The sequence below is a fragment of the Olea europaea genome, unplaced genomic scaffold (genome assembly GCF_002742605.1).
Source record: "Olea europaea var. sylvestris unplaced genomic scaffold, O_europaea_v1 scaffold1235, whole genome shotgun sequence".
Lineage (NCBI taxonomy): Eukaryota > Viridiplantae > Streptophyta > Magnoliopsida > Lamiales > Oleaceae > Olea > Olea europaea.
In genome coordinates this window covers 43355-62122 of record NW_019229783.1, presented here as the reverse complement: position 1 = coordinate 62122, position 18768 = coordinate 43355, and the positions used below count along the sequence as shown (strand labels likewise).

The window sequence follows — 18768 nt, the reverse complement described above, 5'->3', positions numbered from 1 at the left end:
CTTATTTTCTCTCTCTAACCCACCTCCCCTGGCCATTGATATCTCAGATTCTCAATCTCATCGCCACCCCATTCAACAACAAGCATAAATATAGGCGATTGGAATTAATGCATAAATGTCTACACAAATGCATGCATAAATGTCTACACAAATGCCCCAATTTGGTTGATTTGCTATTAACTTGCTTTTGAAAGAGTGGTAGCTGAAGTAATTAATTGAAGTTGTACGGATCGGCCATGCGATTGTGGTTATTGGCGATCGGCCTCTCAAGAGAGGACTCCATCATCAATCAGGGCTACGATATTTATTTTGTTGTTTCAAAATTTGTTGATTTTTTTGAAGCTGATCGTTGTAGATTTCTCAATGGCAGTCGATACTCATGGCCTTAGTCCTAAGGGCCTGCTCTACAATGCCAGCGCTGGTGCTGCAGCAGGTAATATTCTCTCGCCGTTGCTTCTACAATTTTCTAAGGTCAACTCTGTTTGTTTTTTTAAAAACAATTTAGTTTTATCGTGGTCTAAACTTAAGTAAATTATTGCACCTACTTTTGTATGTACTGTTGGGAAATTATCGCCATCGGGAAAATGGAGAAGAACCAAGATAGATAATATCAAGAAGATGAAGATGAATCAAAAAAATGATGAAAATGAAGACTCAAACACGACATTATATCGTTGTCCTCAAACGATATTTACCCCCTCTCGGTAACAATTTTGGTACTTAAAGGTTCTCGTGACAATCGATTTGTAGGATTAATCAAGCCTTGTAGAGAATCAAACACTTAAGCACATGTGTTTTTCTCCAAAACTTCAAGAAAACAAGGAGAATATTGAATATAGATGAAGAAGACTTTGATTTCTTCTTTTTAGGAATGAAGATTATGATCACAAATGTAATCAAGTGTTTTTCTTGATTTGTCATTTTTTCATTGATCATCCATGGCCTATTTATAGGCCTCAATCAATGGCATGAATTTGAGCCAAAACCATGTTGAAAGGTTGCAAGAAATCCTCCAAAAGTCTTCAAAAAACTAACTAGAAACGACCTTCAACGGTCACTAAATTACTACCATATGACTGCATAGTGTAATCCCATGTGGTCGCATGGCTTATATCAAAATTGGCCTCCAAGTTTCGGACTATGGCCATGCGACCGCATGGCCAAATAGTCCATGCGGTCTCATAGGCTTATGTTGCAGCCACCATCTTCATTTTTTATTCCATACTCCATTTGCTTATTGATTATTTGAACAACATTTTTCATCAATCCCCCACTTGTTCAAAATTCAATAAACTCTCATATTCAAAGTATACAATACTCATGCATAAGGATTAGATATTTTTCGATTTGAATCTAACCATAGTGTAATCCAAACAAAGTAAAGTCGAAATCAAAGGTAGCTTGAAGCTTTGAACCAGTTATTCCATGTGACAATACCAGTAAGGACACACACACAAGCATTACGTGTTCTCAAGTTCCTCAATCTCGCTTAGCGCTAATATGACCTTGCACTTATCCTTTTCAATAAACTTTTATGAGAGAAACTCCAACTCTCAATTAAAGTAGTACCACCTCAAAGTTTGTTTAGGTGGAGTTCTTCCAGTACCTTTATTACTTTTAGAGGTACTTGTGTTTTAGTACTGAACTTCATTAAGAGCTTTAATGCTCAACCCTCACTTCAGTAACAACCAGCATTATTTTAATTTAGGATAGAATTATTGCGAATTTTTATAATGTTGAAACTATCCATTTATCAAATGACTTGTTGTTACCCTTTGAATTTGTAGATTACCTTTTGAGTAATGACAGGTAGGATTGCCGTCATTGGTGGACCTTTTTAGTTTAGGAGTTTCAACCCCATCCTACTCGAAGTAGATGCCACTAAAACTCTATTTAGTGGTTTAAAGTATCCGTTACGTCTTTATGGAAATTATTCCATCTTTGATAATTTTCTTATTAAGTCACGTATAAGACTTATATGTCTAGACATTTATTATATGTGACTTAGTATCTTATCAAATATAGCTAGCCAACGATCAATTCATTTGATAGATACAACTTGTCACCGTCAATAAATCTTTTATGAAGTTCTATGCTTCTCACTAGCTTTATTTATATCCAAATGTGGTTGGAAGATTTATATTAATCGTTACACTAGTCAATCACTTTTGCTAGTGGATATCATGTATGGGTATTCTATTCTCATCATTGATTTATTTCATTGATCTTTAAATATTCCCATTAGTTTTGCAAACGCTATGATCATCCATTTCATCCACTTAGGCTTAGTGTATTTATCCTTGTAAAGGATTTTCTACCTTTTCTCCTTTATAGATATTTTTCTATGATTAGAAGGTATTAGTAATCTTTTAAAATAAGTTACCCCCTCAATTCTTTAATTAGAAATACATATGCAATCTAGAAAAATGTTGCAACCACAAGTCTTTGAACTTCTCATATAAATTCACAAGCATTTAATATTAACCCCCACACTTCGGGTTATATTCGAACATGGAGTTCATCAATATGTTAACCCCCACATTTGGGATTATACTTGAACTGAGAGTTCATTAACTCTTTTATTGTTTAAATCACTTATCACTTGGAAAATATCCGTGGAAGTTTAGATATTTTCAGATAGTAGTCGTTAGGTCACTATGTACTTTAAACTAACTATCTTTAATTTTGATCACACAATCTGATCAAGGTCTTCTGATAGACCAACAATACTTTTCAAGTATAAGCCAATTCAATTGGTTCCACAATTGAAGTCAAATTCATCAACGAATAAGACCAAACATCTTGATCAACTATAGACATCATTTACCCTTCATAAAATGTTTCCATATCCCAATAATTGGGCAAGCAATTTTCACTTTAAAATGATTAGGACAAAACCACATTTTGTCATACTCTTGTGCAAATAAAATTTTGTATAAATCTTCTCACTCAATTTTATAGAATTAATTGAGGCTATCATCATAAATCAAAGTTAGTGTAATTTCCATTTTCCAGTAACGAAATGAATATGAAAGTTCACATATTTTCAAATTGAATGATGAATCAACCAATGGTTAGTAAGACGTGTTCTCAAAAGACACTACCTTACGAGATGACACACCTCTTAGAATTAATCTGTATTAAGAGACATACCCACTGAAAAATGTTCATACCAAAAGTCATGATCTATCATATGAAAAGACACACATTTTCATCTAATTTCATCATATAATATTTCATAATAATCTTCAAATTTTATTGATCATAATTTCAACGAATGAATTCGTACAAAACCAATTTCAAAATGAAATTGTATCATGAAAGGACAAGTCCTTCCAAGTATATCCTCTCATGACAGTTAAAAAAATACACAATTGTCCATAGAATGGAATAGAATTACTAACTAAATGCACCATAATCAGATTTTAATTTTTTTAATGTCACCCTTATGCACTTCCATATTTAGAGATATTGCTATCTCATTTCCAAATAACACGTTTCCCTATTTAGCATAATTCATAGATAATCGAGAAAGAACACTTATGTCATATGATAAGTTAACATATCTCCGAATGATGCAAGTGAATCAATGCACTTATTTTCTTCATTTTAAATCATATGACTTGTGGGTTTAATATTAACCAACATACCTATTAAATTGAATGGGTACCAAATAAAACTACTTATTTGGAATTTATAATAGTCGACACAAATCACTTCGACATAAATATAGGCAATGGTTAATAAATGAAGAGATACAAACTACTGGTCACAAATATCATGCAAGTTCCTGCTTTTGAATGTGCAATGATCGAACATGATTTCTTCTTACCGAACCGGATTCAATCCTTTCATTCTTCAACGAAAATATTTTGTCCAAAATGTTCCAGATTACTTTTGTAAAATTTGTCACATCAAAACGATCCAAACAAGATTTGAATCATCGACTTGATCGTCGCCATTGTAGTTTCTTTCTTCGTCGCAAAATATCGTTTGAGATTGTTGAAAAATTATCGCAATCGGGAAAATGGAGAAGAACCAAGATAGATAATATCAAGAAGATGAAGGTGAATCAAAAAATATGATGAAAATGAAGACTCAAACACGACATTATATCATTATCCTCAAACGATATTTGCCCCCTCTTGGTAACAATTTTGGTGCTTAAAGGGTCTCGTGGCAAACGGTTTGTAGGATTAATGAAGCCTTGTAGAGAATCAAACACTTAAGCACATGTTTTTTTCTCCAAAATTCAAGAACACAAGGAGATTATTGAATATGGATGAAGAAGACTTTGATTTCTTCTGTTTATGAATGAAGATTATGATCACAAATATAATCAAATGTTTTTCTTGATTTGTAACTTTTATCATTGATCATCCATGGCCTATTTATAGGCCTCAATCAATGCCACGAATTGGTGCCAAAACCATGTTGAAAGGTTGCAACAAACCCTCCAAAAGCCGCCAGAAAACTAACTAGAAACGACCTTCAACGATCACTAAATTACTACCATACGATCGCATGGTGTAATCCCATGCGATCGCATGGCTTATACCAAAACTGGCTTCCAAGTTTCAGACTATGGTCATGCGACCACATGGCCGAATAGTCCATGCGGTCGCATAGGCCTATGTTGCAGCCACCATCTTCATTTTTTATTCCATACTTCATTTGCTTATTGATTATTAGAACAACATTTTTCATCATGTCCTCTAGATGTTATCAAGACTAGGTTTCAAGTCCATGGGCGTATTGCTAATGCTAATATTAAAGGCAAGACAGCTTTTTTTATGATGCAAGCTTGTTGATTTTTACATATTTATATTGTTGCTATGAATATGAAAGTTATTCTGTTAAAATATTTTAAATTGAGCATTGAAACAATCTGAATTTTGGTGTTGGTAAGTAATTTTCTTACTGAATAGGTGATCTGTTTTATTCTTGTTCAGGTAGTATTATAGTAGGGAGTTTAGAACAGATATTCCGAAAGGAGGGGTTGTGTGGCATGTATCGTGGGCTCTCCCCTACAATGCTGGCATTGCTTCCCAACTGGGCGGTACTATATTTTATGTTGTTCATGTGCTGTTTTTGTGGTTATGCTTCCATGATCTATACTGGAATACTTCGTCAATTTTACATCAATGCCTTGGGAAAGGCATGTTTCAAGTTGTTCCATTTTCCTCTATCCTTGCATATTGTTTTTAAATTTTGTATTTGTTAGTCCCCTATTCTTACCTAGCTAGAAAGGAGAGTAAGTTCAATCCAAATGACCTTTTGCAGGTGTACTTTACTATCTCCGAGCAACTAAAAAGTTTTCTTGGTGCTGATGATTAGTTCATAACCTTCTTTCTTTTGAGATGTGCAAGAAAATAAGAAAAATACTCATTTGGTTTTATATTTATTGATATGTTAGAAAAACCCCATCACTCTTTTCCCTTTTTTGGTGATATTGATGGTGTCTTATGTCTGTGGTAATTACAGTTGTAAATCATCAGCCACCTATTGGTGCTAATATGATAACTACTTCTGGTGCTGGAGCTGCAACAACGGTTACCACAAATCTACTTTGGGATGTCAAGACAAGACTTCAGGTATGTCTATCTGCTTCCACCATTATTGCATTTTATTCTCTGTTTTAATGTATTTTTTTTATCTTAACAACACTAAACAATCTCCAAGTTTGCACACGAACAACAAAACAGTAAGAAAAGAAAGAAGAGAAGAGGAGAAAAAAAAGGATCCGAGAGGGAAGAAAATTGAGAGACTGAGGAAGAATTCTTTGACTGTATGCAACAATTATAATGTTGTTTTTAATACACGAACTAATCCTCTTTATCTTTATATAGGACTACATCCTAGAGATGGAAACAAAACTAGGGTTTACTCCCTAGATAAAGAACCTTAAAATTACAATAAAGGACACCCAAGCAACTTAATTCTTTCAGTGCCTCAAATAGACTTTTAGTGCTAAATCACTGCTTCCCGGCTGAAAAGAACTCGACTTTGACGAGTAAAACTCCAAATAGTCATCCAAGAGCTTTGTATGTAGCTCGTGAAACTCCTCTCAAGTAATCCAAGCTGCATCGCTTGGTGGATGATCTTTTCGATGCACCAGTAACCTGCGAAAATTTCCATTTCTGAGCAAATCGCTGCTCATGCACATGTTACTGATGCCTACAGAAATCGCACCTCACCAACCATAGTCCATCAACCAGACACTGTCATTCTCTACACTTACCACCACTTCCAACCATGAAACCTACCATAAAAAACTAATCTACAAACTCAAAACCAACCCAAACTGTAACACCAACCCGTCTGGACCATTGATGGACTAAGTTACCAAGTTTTAACAAACAAGAAAGTAAAATTTTCTTTGTTTCTCATGCTGAACTGCTCAAACGTGCAACTAAATTTCGATTTAGGGTCTTCTTGTTTCCTTTTTATTTTTTGAACTTTTTTGCAAATAAAGGAAGTTAAAAGAAGAGCAAAAATAATCTTCTACAGGCACCTGGTTTTGAAGGAAGGGAGAAAAGGAGAGAGAGAAGCCGAGAAGGAAGAGAATTGTTTGATTGTATCAAATAATAATGTTATGCCATAATTAAAAAATTGACCTACTTTATATAGGGTTTACTATGCCCTAGATAGGGAAACAATTTGAACATGTATGTTTAGTTTAAAATATTTTCCATTTAATTTATACGGCCTCATCGTACTAGTTTGGAGTGGTGAATATCAAATTCACCCTATACAGTTTAAGTTTTGTAAGCCCCAGTTGTCATTGTCTTTGTCTTGGCCTTTTTCAAAATAAAATATTATAGTAGGGCTGTAAGGCTGTAAAATTTTTCTGTATATTTTTTATGCAGACTCAAGGAACGAGATCATGGCTGGTTCCTTACCGGAGCACACTATCTACCTTGAGGCGAATCACTCATAAAGAGGGTATCCGTGGATTGTACAAGTTAGTTTATCTTTTTCACACCATGATTTTGATACAGATGATGGATGAAGTTCTTGATAAGAGATTATATCTTGCTTTTTCTACGATGTTCTTGTGTGGACAGTGGAATTGTGCCACTGTGCCAGCTTTTGCTGGCGTTAGTCATGTAGCAATTCAATTTCCAGCATATGAGAAGATTAAGTGTTTGTTTGGTAGGGATTTTAATAATTGATTTTTTTTTACTAATAGAGATAAAGTGGGTCTTACATGTGAGTGAAGAATTCAAAAATGACCATTGGAATGGTGAAATAACGGTCAAAAAATTTATTTTAATTGGCTTAAAATCTATACTGAACAAGCACTAAAAGTTACTTTGCTGATTGGGGTAATTATTCGCTTACCCATTTTTTTCACTTTTTTTTTCTTTTTTTTTTTTGGTTTTCCTTCTCTCTCTGGAATAAAATAAAAATTTTGTTAACGTTGATTCAATATTTTCAGATCAAACCAAAATGGATCAACTTAGTGCACGAGATGTGGCTGTAGCTTCATTAGTTTCTAAATACTTGCTTCTGCATTGACATATCCACATGAGGTGTGGTGTGAAGAATTTCTATTCTTTGATTGTCTACTTTTTATATGCGAAGACATAGTTACAAGGTGCTCAATTCCCTTTTTGCTCTGACAACAGCAGGAAATAAGAGGCAAATCTTAGGATACCAATTCAATTTCACTTGTGTTTGTTATTTTAGAAAATCCGGAATGAAAGAGGAAAATAGATCTGGCATCATGATGTGAACCCCGTAGCAACGTTGACTACGAAATCCACAACGAAATTGACGAACCCAAAAAAGTCAAATTAATCCAAGAGTTTAGGATTAACTCAAAAGAAAGTTGAACAAAAAAACCCAACAAGAACGACGCTTGAAAGACCCCTTGATCATACAATCCAAGAATTAAATCCGGTTGTTTGAACGCCACAAGTTAACACTTGATAAATTTGAGGTTGTTCAATGAGGAACGATGAAGAGAAGACAATATGCCTCTCCTTTAATTCAAAATCAAATATGTCAAAAGTTTTTAACAGTTGAATGGAAACTCCTATTTATACTAAACCTAAAAACTAGGTAAAAATAGTACAAAAGTCAATCATAATTCCCAAAATATGGAAAAGAATCAAAATTTAACAAAATATAGAAAAATACCAAAAAAAAAAAGGCCTATGCGACCGCATAGTGTATTTCCATGCGGTCACATGGTTCAACCAAAAATCTCATCTTAAGTTTCGGTATGCCTCCATGCGGTCACATGATGTTTTTGCCTGTGCGCTTGTTTTCAGCCTCCGGCTTCGTCGCTTGATAACAAATTGATTCGGCCTTCGACTCGAACATGAAAGTTGCTCCATTTTGAGTTCCGAACATGGTTCCATCAATGGTTTCTTGATTTCACTTGCTTTGCCCTTGATCGTGTCATTGGTCCGCCATCGACTATCAACGGATATCGTCTCGCACTCGCCTTTGTCGGGCTCAACTCTTGGATCATATCATCCCCTCCCTCTTCAAAAGGATTCGTCCTCGAATGTAAACATGCATCAAACAGAGAGAGATCAGATACATTAAAAGTAGCCGAAACATTGTAATCACCTGGAAGGTCCAACTTGTAAGCATTGTCGTTTATCTTTTTAATAACTTAAAATGGACCATCGCCCTTCGGTTGCAACTTGGACTTTCTTTGCTCCGGAAACCGCTCCTTCCTAAAGTGCACCCAAACCCAATCTCCTGGCTCAAATGTCATGCGCTTCTACCTTTGTTTGCCTGCGATGCAACCAACTTACTTTTGTTTTCAATTTGCGTTTTTACCTTTTCATGGAGTGACTTAACCAATTCCGCATTCGTTTTGCCATCTAAACTATCACGTTCATTCACAGGTAAAGGAATTAAATCCAAAGGAGTTAGTGGATTAAAATCATATACAATTTCAAATGTAGAATATGACGTAGTAGAGTGAACAGCTCGATTGTATGCAAATTCAACAAATGGTAGACACTCCTCCCAACTCTTCAATTTTTTATTGATTACTGTGCGTAACAATCGTGTCATAGTCCTATTCACTACCTCGATTTGCCCATCCGTTTGTGGGTGACAAGTTGTGAAAAATAGTAACTTAGTGCCTAACTTACCACAAAAAATTCTCCAGAAGTGACTCAAAATTTTGACATCCCGATCCGACACTATGCTTCTAGGAACCCCATATAAATGTACAATCTCTTTAAAGAATAAGTCAGCAATGTTCGTGGCATCGTCAGTTTTGTGACATGGTATAAAATGTGTCATTTTACTGAACATATCTACAACTACAAAAATAGAATCCCGACCTCTCTTAGTCCTAGATAAACCCAAAACAAAGTCCATTGAGACATCAACCCAAGGCTCACTAGGTGTAGGTAAAGGTGTGTACAAACCTTGAGGTAAAACCTTAGACTTAGCCCTTTTACAACCTATGCATCGACTACAAATTCGCTCGACATCACTTTTCATCTTAGGCCAGTAAAAATGCTCCTTCAATACATCTAAAATCTTTTGAACCCCCAAGTGTCACATCAATCCACCACTATGTGTCTCCCTTACTAACAACTCCCGAATCGAATAATTAGGAACACATAATCTATTTTCTCGAAATAAACACCCATCATGCCTAAAGAACCTATCAACCGCCCCTTTATGCATGAAAATAAATATCCGAAAATTCAACATTTTTTTCATACAATTCCTTAATATGTTCAAACCCAAATAGCTTAAAATCAAGGTAGTTAGCAATACGTACTTTCGCAACAACGCATCTGCCACCACATTTTCCTTACCTTGTTTATACCGAATGACGTATGGAAAGGTCTCAATGAATTTCATCCATCGTGCATGTCTCTTGTTCAATTTACCTTATCCCCGCAAGTGCTTTAGTGACTCATGATCGATATGTTTTATGAACTCCTTCGGTCATAGCTAATGTTGCCAAGTCTCCAAAACTCGAACAAGTGCATAAAGTTCTTTGTCATATGTAGGATAATTTAAAGCAGCTCCACTCAATTTCTCGCTAAAGTATGCAATAGGCCTCCGATCCTGCATTAAAACTGCTCCAATCCATATTCCTAATGCATCACACTCAATCTCAAATGTTTTATCAAAGTTATGTAATACCAAAACAGGTGTTTCACACAATCTACCTTTAATAGTATTAAATACAAGTTCCTATTCATCACCCCAATGAAAACATACACTCTTTTTAACTACTTCCGTGAGTGGTGCGGTGATAGTGCTAAAATCCTTCACAAAACGCCTATAAAAACTAGCCAAACCATAAAAACTCTTAACTTTCGTTACGCTTTTAGGTGTCGGCCAATTTCTAATAGCTTTTATCTTTTCATCGTCTAGTTTTACCTCATTAGCACTAACCACAAAATCAAGAAAAATAACTCTATCCATACAAAACGTGCATTTCTTAATATTAGCATAGAGTTGTTCTTTCTTTAAAACAATTAGCACACATTTTAAATGTTTCAAATGCTCTCCTAGGTCTTTACTATAGATTAAGATGTCGTCAAAATAAACTACAACAAATTTTCCTATAAAGGCACGTAAAATATTATTCATTAAGCGCATAAAAGTACTAGGTGCAATTGTGAGTCCAAAAGGCATAACCAACCATTCATATAAACCATATTTAGTTTTAAAAACCGTTTTCCATTCATCACCCTCCCGCATACGAATTTGATGATACTCGCTTTTTAAATCAATTTTAGAAAATATGCAAGCACCATATAATTCATCAAGCATGTCATCTAACCTAGGTATAGGGTGACGATACTTTACTGTTATGTTGTTGATAACCCCTACAATCCACGCACATTCGCCCTGTTCCATCCTTTTTTGGCACAAGCAAAATCGGTACCGCACAATGACTCATGCTTTCCCTCACGTATCTTTTGCTCATTAACTCCTCCACTTGTCTTTGAAGCTCCTTAGTCTCCTCGAGATTACTTTGATAAGCCTGTCGATTTGGAATGACAACTCTGGGTATGAAGTCAATTTGATATTCAATGCCTCGAATAGGCGGCAATCCACTTGGTGCATCCTCCAAAAATACATCGTCGAATTCCTACAATAAAGATTTAGCCAAACTAGGGAGGGGTGGGTTAGTTTCCTTAAAATTGAGGAGTGATTTCTTATAAACGAACAAGATCATCTCTTTTCTCTCAACTACCGCCCTCCTCAAATCACTCTCTTTTGCAAAGAAATTCGCTCGTGTTTTCTTTCTTCTCTCAGAACACTCCCTTTCTTTTCTTTCTTGTGCTTGCTCTCTCTTTTTCTCTCTAGTGGCTATCTCAATATTTTCTCTCTTCTTCTCTAACTCACCACTTTCTCTCTTTTTTTCTAACTCCTTGACTCTCCTTTCTTCGTCACTTCTCAATTTTAGTTGGTCCTCATAGACTTGCGCCGGTGTTAATGGCACAAGAGTAATGGTCTTTCTATCCTTAATGAAACTATATGGATTTTTGTACCCATCATGCATAGCCTTCCTATCGTATTGCCATGGTCGCCCCAATAAAATATGTCCCGCTTGCATTGGCACCACATCACATACTAACTCGTCCTTATAACTCCCAATTGACAAGTTAATTAGCACCCTTCGATTCACCCTCACCTCGTCACTCTCATTCAACCATTGCAATTTATAAGGTCTCAGGTGTCTTAACAATGTTAAACCCAATTTTTCTACAAGAGATACGCTAGCTACATTAGTGCAACTACCACCGTCAATTATAACACTACATACCGTATTGTTGACGTGGCATCAAATGTGAAAAATGTTCTCTCGTTGCAACTCCAAGTCATTCGCTTTGACATGAGTAGTGAGAGCTCACCTTGTGACTAGTAGATCCCAACCAGCCCTTCAACTTTTTCTTCTTCACTAACATCCTCCAATGCCGGCATGTCATCAAACTCACCATCACTATCGCTCACAATCTCTCCATTATCCCGCAACACCATCGCTCGTTTGTTTGGGCATTGAGAAGCAATATGCCCCATTCCCAAACACCTAAAACATTTGATGTCCCGATGGTTGTGCCTTCGGTTTTGATATTGGTTTGCTAGCATTTTCATCCTTGCCCTTTTGCCAATCATTTTTACCTCTAGGTGCAGCCCCATTTTTTTTGTTGTCATCCCACTTCGATTTCCATGTTGGATTAGGAGTCGAAGTATCTAACGGTTGCCTAGACGTCATCTTCCTCTTCAATTGCCTCTCGACCTTCATTGCCACATGTAACATGTCCTCAATTTCCACATAGTGTTACAACTCTACAACGTTTGCAATATCCCGATTTAACCCATTCAAGAACCGTGCCATGGTAGCTTCCCGATCTTCCTCCACATTAGCCCGAATCATAAGAATTTCCATCTCCTTGTGATAATCCTCTACGCTTTTTGATCCTTGGTACAAACCTTGCAATTTTTGATGGATTTCCCTATAATAGTGACTCGGAACAAACCTCCTCATCATCAACACTTTCAATTCATCCCAAGTGCTAATTGATCTTTCCCGACCCCAACGTCGTGATGTAAGTACTTGATCCCATCAAGATATCGTTTAATCCACAAATTCAAGCACGGCCAATTTTACCTTTTTCTCCTCCGAATAATTATAGCACTCAAAAGTCATCTCAACCTTCCTTTCCCACTCTAAATATGCTTTCGGATCGCTTCTCCCCTTAAATTGCGGAATAGTCATTTTAATACTCCCCAAATTTCCATCTAATTCATCTCCCAAGTTATTTCTACCCCGTCTTTCCGTCCTATCGCCCCTATGTCTCGCTCGACCCATATCAAAATCATCCTCATCACTACGATACTCATCTCGTCTCTCTCTCTTAGATTCACGCTTACCCAGCCCCCTAGCATTAGACATCTCCGCTTGTCCCCGACTAAGATTAGCAATTGTAGTACCTATTTGCACCATCCATTCCCCTTGCCTATCCACCTTCTCCCTAACATCACCAAGTACCCGTTCAAACCTCCGTATCATGTCCTCCGAAGCATTATTTTCATTACCGTTTCGGCTTGAGTTGGAACCTTCTCTTTCCGACATCATATCACACAATTTTTTATGCCTCACAAAGATTTCACTCGGAAAACACTCACTATGGCTTTTTCCCTCTATTAAACTCACCACTCGGCATTTTACCACTCAAAGTCTCCCTCCAAGCACTTCAAAGAACCAAGTGAACTAAATCAATAGTTTTACCGGGAATTCAAACAAATCGAATATTAATCGAAGACCATGAGACTCAAAAGGACTTGAATAAATGGAATAGATGAATGTTTTGACAAGAATATGTGAATAGACTCAATAGAAGATTGAAAGAATCGAACCCAATTAAATATCCCAAAGTCAAACACAATGTAGAAAATGTTGTTGGTAGAAAAACAAAATCAAACAACAATAATATCAAATTTTTTTTTTTTTGAACTTTTTTTTTTTTACTCCTTGATGAAAGAAGATGATTAAACTACTAACAACTCAAAGAAACGACGAAAAGAAAAACAAGAATGAAGAAAAACTAAGAAAACAAAATTAACGACTCAAACAAATAAAAAAAATATATAACCTTCAATTAATTTGGAGTCAAAACTCTGATACCAACTGATGCGAACCCCGTAACAACGTTGACTACGAAACTCACAATGAGATTGACGAACCCAAGAAAGCCAAATTAATCTAAGAGTTTAGGATTAACCCAAAAGAAAGTCGAACCAAAAAATTCAACAAGAACGACACTTGAAAGACCCCTTGATCACGCAATCCAAGAATTAAATCCGGTTGTTTGAACGCCACAAGTTAACACTTGATAAGTTCGAGGTTGTTCAATGAAGAACAATGAAGAGAAGACAATACGCTTCACCTTTAATTCAAAATCAAATATGTCAAAAGTTTTTAACAGTTGAATGGAAACTCCTATTTATACTAAACCTAAAAATTAAATAAAAATAGTACAAGAGTCGATCATAATCCCCAAAATATGGAAAAGAATCAAAATGTAACAAAATATGGAAAAATACCAAAAATAGGAAATTCGCCAAAAAAATGGCCTATGCGACCGCATAGTGTATTTCCATGCGGTCGCATGGTTCAACCAAAAATCCCATCTTTAGTTTCGATATGCCTCCATGCGGTTGCATGGTGTTTTTGCCTGTGTGCTTGTTTTCAGCCTCCGGCTTCGTCGCTTGATAATAAATTGATTCGGCCTTCGACCCTAACATGAAAGTTGCTCCATTTTGAGTCCCAAATATGGTTCCATCAATAGTTTCTTGAACGAGCAATCTCATTGCTTGTTTCACTTGCTTTATCCTTGATCGCGTCATTGGTCCGCCATCGACTATCAACGGATCCCGTCTCGCACTCGTCTTCGTCGAGCTCGACTCTTGGATCATATCACATCATTAAGGGGTTTTTGGATTTGCTATTACTTTGGCTTATGGTTTTAGGATTTCTTGTAGGTTTGCACAAATTCATCCATTGAAATTTAATTCAAATCCCTTAAACCTAATTTTTCTTTCTTTCTGTGAACACACACAACTTCTGCAATTCCAATATAAATAGGTTTTGTTTGAAATTCTTAATGTAACATCCAAGAGAAGAGAACTGGATTTTCCTCAATTTCTGAGGAACAGACATTCTAATAATTTGATTGCCACATTTCCAGTATAAGGAACTAAATGTCATATAGGGGGAAGATGCTGCATTGAAAACGAAATCAGGAAACAAATTTCGCAAGTAACTTGATAAAGAAATGTAAAAAAATGGTTTCTTTTAATATTAGCTTGAATCTCAGAAATTCAAATTTGGACCAAAAACACATGCTTTATATCCAATTTCTCTTTGCTGAGTAGACTTGTATCAAACTATTTCTTTCCAAAGTAGTAGGCATTATCTATATTCATTAAAATTTCTATACTACACAATATGCCAGTGGACACTAGAGGGAAATTAAAGACTCTAAGTATCGAATGGTATGGATTTATTATAAATGCTAACTACTTCTCTCTCCCCTTCTTTGCGTATGTGTCTGATATTTGCATGAGAGTTTGGTGATGGAGGAAGCACATTAATGTTAATTTCATGTTGACTTTCTTTCTTGGAAGGAATAACTTCAGTTATTAAGTAGACACAAGCCCTTGTTCTTTTACTTTGCCATTGGCTCTGAATTGCCACTTAACAGCCATCATGTGTTACTTTAGTCCAAGTATAAGCTTATTGGTATACCATGGCACAATAACTCCAAATATGGAAAAGAATCAAAATCTAACAAAATATGAAAAAATACCAAAAATAAGAAATTCGCCAAAAAAAATGGCCTATACAACCGCATAGTGTATTTTCATGCGGTCGCGTGGTGTTTTTGCATGTGCGCTTATTTTCAGCCTCCGGCTTCGTCGCTTGATAATAAATTGATCCAAGTTGATTCCGTCTTCGACCCTAACATGAAAGTTGCTCCATTTTGAGTCCCAAATATGGTTCCATCAATAGTTTCTTGAACGAGCAATCTCATTGCTTGTTTCACTTGCTTTATCCTTGATCGCGTCATTGGTCCGCCATCGACTATCAACGGATCCCGTCTCGCACTCGTCTTCGTCGAGCTCGACTCTTGGATCATATCACATCATTAAGGGGTTTTTGGATTTGCTATTACTTTGGCTTATGGTTTTAGGATTTCTTGTAGGTTTGCACAAATTCATCCATTGAAATTTAATTCAAATCCCTTAAACCTAATTTTTCTTTCTTTCTGTGAACACACAGAACTTCTGCAATTCCAATATAAATAGGTTTTGTTTGAAATTCTTAATGTAACATCCAAGAGAAGAGAACTGGATTTTCCTCAATTTCTGAGGAACAGACATTCTAATAATTTGATTGCCACATTTCCAGTATAAGGAACTAAATGTCATATAGGGGGAAGATGCTGCATTGAAAACGAAATCAGGAAACAAATTTCGCAAGTAACTTGATAAAGAAATGTAAAAAAATGGTTTCTTTTAATATTAGCTTGAATCTCAGAAATTCAAATTTGGACCAAAAACACATGCTTTATATCCAATTTCTCTTTGCTGAGTAGACTTGTATCAAACTATTTTTTTCCAAAGTAGTAGGCATTATCTATATTCATTAAAATTTCTATACTACACAATATGCCAGTGGACACTAGAGGGAAATTAAAGACTCTAAGTATCGAATGGTATGGATTTATTATAAATGCTAACTACTTCTCTCTCCCCTTCTTTGCGTATGTGTCTGATATTTGCATGAGAGTTTGGTGATGGAGGAAGCACATTAATGTTAATTTCATGTTGACTTTCTTTCTTGGAAGGAATAACTTCAGTTATTAAGTAGACACAAGCCCTTGTTCTTTTACTTTGCCATTGGCTCTGAATTGCCACTTAACAGCCATCATGTGTTACTTTAGTCCAAGTATAAGCTTATTGGTATACCATGGCACAATAACTCCACGCCCCCATAGACCTCCCTGCTCGCTGCACTATCGATTCAACCATTCAATGAGCGATGTCATGATGTGGTAATTTGCAACAATATTCTCTTTCTTTTACACTTTTCACCTTTATACATTGAAAGGGTTTATTTTATTCCTGCTTTGGTATCACTGGTGATCATATTTATAGTTTTTACGAAAATTGAGTGGATTAATGAATTACACTACGTGTTTCAATAAGTTTTGAACAAATGCACCCATCAATCAACTTGATAACAAACTGTTAATTTTCAAGACTAGTAATGCAACAAATGTTTTGTTTGACTGCAAGTTACTATGCATTTTTAAAGAAAATAACTTAGTTAGACACTTTTGACTAATTTCATTGGTTACTAGTTGTCAAGGTTTGAATATTGATTAGAGGGGGAAAAAATTGAGAAATTTTAGACGGGATTAGCGATTATAAGTTAGTGGTAAATCATACAAGTCTTAGTTAAATATATTGTTTGCGTGTAAATATTTTTTTTATTTTGGCAATTGATTAACATAATTCTTCTTGACTATGACTAGTTTGCTTGATCTGCTTCCTTCAGTGTTGCACTTGATTTCTTCTTTATCATTCACACTTCATTGATCATAAATAATACTGTACATGTATTTATAATAGGTGTGATATATACAAAAATTTGGATTTTTTTTTTAATGGTTAAATGAGATAAATTATAGATCTTGAAAATGCCATATGTACTGTTTTAATATTTTTATCATATCAATGCAAACAATCAATATACAACAAGACGTCAAGACCGCTATATGCAATAAAAACGACAGATGCTTGTTTTGTATATTGATTGATAAACAACAAAAAATTAACCTTTATTGACTATGGACTTGGATACGTGAATCCATTTTCACCAGCCAAAGCTTCAATAAATATTTTTGACCTTTGACAACTGAATACTATGTTCGGACAAATCTTGTATGCAGGTTGTGCGGTCAAGGCTTCAAGAGCAAGAGCAAGGGCACCACTCTGAGAAGCGGTATTCTGGTGTTGTCGACTGCATTAAGAAAGTTTTTCAGCAGGAGGGAATCCCGGGTTTTTACCAGGGGTGCGCCACACCAATCTGCTTTGCACCACACCAGCTGCCGTAATTACATGTACCAAAGATTCACGGCTTTCTTGTTACCGCGTTCTCTCCTGATCCGCACATCAACCTTTATGAAGATTTTGCCTGAAGGAATTAACGATATCTTGCGTTTGACCAAAGCTCCGATTGGTTTTGTATTTTAATTATCAACATTTTCAAGGCCAATAGTATACTGACATTGATAATGATGATGAGTTTAGTACAGGATAATTGAATGTTAGCAATTCTTTTCTTTTCGAGGACAAGGAATTTCTATATTTTTGAACCCTGTAATCCAGCAAACGGAACTTTAATGTGTGTTTGGACCATGGACATGTTACAGTAATTTTTCTGTCATTGTGGTTCATAATTTTTCATCATATGTAAAGTCCCTATATGAATTCAACTAAATGTTCCTTAACATCGACCTGTGTTCGTGCTGTTGTTTATTTCCTCTGTATTTCAATGTTCCTATAGCTAATTGATAAGAAACTGGTGGAAAATGATGTTGCTTGCTTAATTGAAGGGTTTTAGCTTGAATACAGTGAATTTCCCCAAATTTATTTTCTAATTCAAGGTTGGCATTTGTACAATATTGAACCATCTAAGGTAAAGCAAACTTCGAAAGAAACAAATTATTTGTTTCAAATTTTATTTTCAATATTAACCTTGTAATAAATGTAAAATCCTACCGTGTGACCACAAAAATGTCAGCATTTTGTAGGCTACATTTCACGTCTTCAACGGCTAAAAGCAGGGACATAATTGAACTAGTACTACTAATTTCCATTCTTTACAACCCAAAATCTCTGCAAATGTTCTTGGCTCTTGAGAATATCAGGTACAAAAATAGTTCCCAAAGAGAGCTGCTGGGAATTTGTAAACAGGTTTTGAATGCTGAAATTCGTAGCCATGGTAATTTTCTCCTTACATTTGATATTGAGGATTGAAGAAGAAAACGAAGTCGTTATTACAGAAATGGCACCCAGAGAGGTGGATCAAGGATCCCACCAAGCTAATAAGAAGTCCCGACAAATTCAGGAAGCCTATTCAGGTGAGTGAATTTAAGAAAAAGGATTTGATAACCCGATTAGTTCGCCTAGAAATAGACTTAGATGAATTATCATTCCCATTACATTAATTATTTTGATTACGGTACTTGG

At 35.7% G+C, this 18768-nt stretch overlaps 1 pseudogene; it reads left to right on the top strand.

Annotated features, from left to right (window-relative positions):
- The first annotated feature begins 363 nt into the window (after positions 1-363).
- LOC111374300 lies at positions 364-17947 on the top strand (annotated as a pseudogene).
- Positions 17948-18768: the final 821 nt, after the last annotated feature.